Below are 3,408 nucleotides of genomic sequence, written 5' to 3' on the forward strand. Positions count from 1 at the left end.
TCCTGGTTTGCACAGGTTCCCAATTTGGCAGAGGATGGAAGGGACGAGGGAGAACCCATGTGGGAGTAGCTGTTAGGCATTTGGACGGGCACATGTCACTCTAATTTCCCGGCAGGAAGAAGAATTAACCAAAGTCTCAGCCACCCACCGGGAAACAGTATAGGACATGATCCAAAATTTTGGACTTGTGTTCAGCTCACAAAGAGCGAGTTGAGAAATGGAGCTCAGGGGCACAGCAATTCACAAACTGGCAGAGTGATAAAGGATAACTATCGTCCAAAAATCCGTTGAGGTAATTCAACGAGGCGGACTTGAATGCGAGGCAAAATAGCAGGAAACAGATTTCAAGAGGTACCTCGTATTCACCTGTAAAGCACAGGAAGAGGGGCACAACTTGGACAATGATTCACTTGGCCAAAAAGGGCGTATGTGTTTTCTCCTGAATATATTCAGGAGAAAACGCATACGCCCTTTTTGGCCAAGCAAGCAAGCGGGCAATGCAAATCTGCACTACAAAGAAGTATCACTTCCCACCGGTCAAAAGGGACATCCACAAAATGTGTAAAAACCAGAAAGGCAAGACAGGCCCTGGAGAACATGGAGCCTTGTTATGCTGATGGGCGGGATGTAAATTGCCAACTGTCTCACTGGAGGAGTGCATTGTGTTCCCTAAAACAAGTAAACAACAGAGCTACAGAGCCAAGGCCACTTCCAGTCTAGAGAATATACCTTGGGAAAACTGAAAATCAATAAAAAAGAGCCACCTCCAAATTTAGGGCTGCACTGACTACAAGAACCTCAACTTGGGTACACCTTAAATATCCCAGGAAATATAAAAATGGTTCAAAACATTGTGGTACTTACGTACGATGGAATATCCCTCAGCCATGAAATCAATGTCATAAGACCAGTAGCAGCAAAGTGAGTGGATTCAGGTACGATGATTCTACGTGAAATCAGTCACACAGAAGAAGAAACTTATCATAAGATATCACTTATGAAGATCCTGTAAACATGGCTACACGTGAACTGAGTTAGGAAAGAGAACAGAGTCTCACATTTAGAAAACACTCTTATGCCAGCATAAAGGGGAAGGAGAGGTGGGGTGATGCATAAAACCAGAGTTTGATATAAGCACAGGGACCGTTTCAAAAACCAACTTTGGAATAGACAAGACCTACCCCTTCCTCAGTGAAAGAGACTCAAAACCCCATATTTCCCGCAGAGGAATATATCTGACTAGTAAGAATCTTAAAACCTATGTATTGATATGTCTCCATAAGGGAATCAAGTGTGTCTCGATTGGCATAAACATGGCAGCGAGAATCAGCTCAAACCCCCTCTAAAAAGGAATTTCAAAAGCAAAACCAAAAAAAAGGGAAATTCTTTACAATTCCTTCAGGGTGTCTGAGGAAACCTGGAAAGAGCCTATCTACAATGACAGCTGGATGTGGCATAAGGCTGGACACTTGGGACTGAGAGGATTGGTGAGATTGGGTGAGCAAATGCAGACCCTTTCAAGCAATAATGCATGGCCCCCATTCCATGGGTCCCAACTCTCCAGGTTGAAGGGAATATTACTACAGCTATAACATGTACAGGAAACCTAGAGAATGTACACACTGTGAATACGAAAGGTTTCTAAAACTCAACGAATAGTCCCTCTCCTGGTGCTCCAGTTTGACTTTCCAACTGCCTTACTATTAATCTCCCAACGTGGAGAGACAGGCCCTATAACCTCCTGGTTTGCACAGGTTCCCAATTTGGCAGAGGATGGAAGGGACGAGGGAGAACCCATGAGAGAGTAGCTGTTAGGCATTTGGACGGGCACATGTCACTCTAATTTCCCGGCAGGAAGAAGAATTAACCAAAGTCTCAGCCACCCACCGGGAACCAGTATAGGACATGATCCAAAATTTTGGACTTGCGTTCAGCTCACAAAGAACGAGTTGAGAAATGGAGCTCAGGGGCACAGCAATTCACAAACTGGCAGAGTGATAAAGGACAACTATCGTCCAAAAATCTGTTGAGGGAAGTCAACGAGGGGGACTTGAAAGCGAGGCAAAATAGCAGGAAACAGATTTCAAGAGGTACCTTGGAATCGCCTGTAAAGCACAGGAAGAGGGGCACAACTTGGACACTGATGCACTTGGCCAAAAAGGGCGTATGCATTTTCTCCTGAATATATTCAGGAGAAAACGCATACGCCCTTTTTGGCCAAGCAAGCAAGCGGGCAATGCAAATCTGCACTACAAAGAAGTATCACTTCCCACCGGTCAAAAGGGACATCCACAAAATGTGTAAAAACCAGAAAGGCAAGACAGGCCCTGGAGAACTGGGAGCCTTGTTATGCTGATGGGCGGGATGTAAATTGCCAACTGCGTCACTGGAGGAGTGCATTGTGTTCCCTAAAACAAGTAAAAACAGAGCTACAGAGCCAAGGCCACTTCCAGTCTTGGGAATATACCTTGGGAAAACTGAAAATCAATAAGAAAGAGCCACCTCCAAATTTAGGGCTGCACTGACTACAAGAACCTCAACTTGGGTACACCTTAAATATCCCAGGAAATATAAAAATGGTTCAAAACATTGTGGTACTTACGTACGATGGAATATTCCTCAGCCATGAAATCAATTTCATAAGACCAGTAGCAGCAAAGTGAGTGGATTCAGGTATGATGATTCTACGTGAAATAAGTCACACAGAAAAAGAAACTTATCATAAGATATCACTTATGAAGATCCTGTAAACATGGCTACACGTGAACTGAGTTAGGAAAGAGAACAGAGTCTCACATTTAGAAAACACTCTTATGCCTGCATAAAGGGGATGGAGAGGTGGGGTTATGCATAAAACCAGAGTTTGATATAAGCACAGGGACCGTTCCAAAAACCAACTTTGGAATAGACAAGACCTACACCTTGCTCAGTGAAAGAGACTCAAAACCCCATATTTCCCGCAGAGGAATATATCTGACTAGTAAGAATCTTAAAACCTATGTATTGATATGACTCCATAAGGGAATCAAGTGTGTCTAGAGTGGCATAAACATGGCAGCGAGAATCAGCTCAAACCCACTCTAAAAAGGAATTTCAAAAGCAAAACCAAAAAACAGGGAAATTCTTTACAATTCATTCAGGGTGTCTGAGGAAACCAGGAAAGACCCTATCTACAATGACAGCTGGAATTGGCATAAGGCTGGACACTAGGGACTGAGAGGATTGGTGAGATTGGGTGAGCAAATGCAGACCCTTTCAAGCAATAATGCATGGCCCCCATTCCATGGGTCCCAACTCTCCAGGTTCAAGGGAATATTACTACAGCTATAACATGTACAGGAAACCTAGAGAATGTACACACTGTGAATACGAAAGGTTTCTAAAACTCAACGAATAGTCCCTCTCCTG

Source organism: Mesoplodon densirostris, unplaced genomic scaffold (assembly GCF_025265405.1).
Source record: "Mesoplodon densirostris isolate mMesDen1 unplaced genomic scaffold, mMesDen1 primary haplotype scaffold_37, whole genome shotgun sequence".
In the NCBI taxonomy this organism is placed as follows: domain Eukaryota; kingdom Metazoa; phylum Chordata; class Mammalia; order Artiodactyla; family Ziphiidae; genus Mesoplodon; species Mesoplodon densirostris.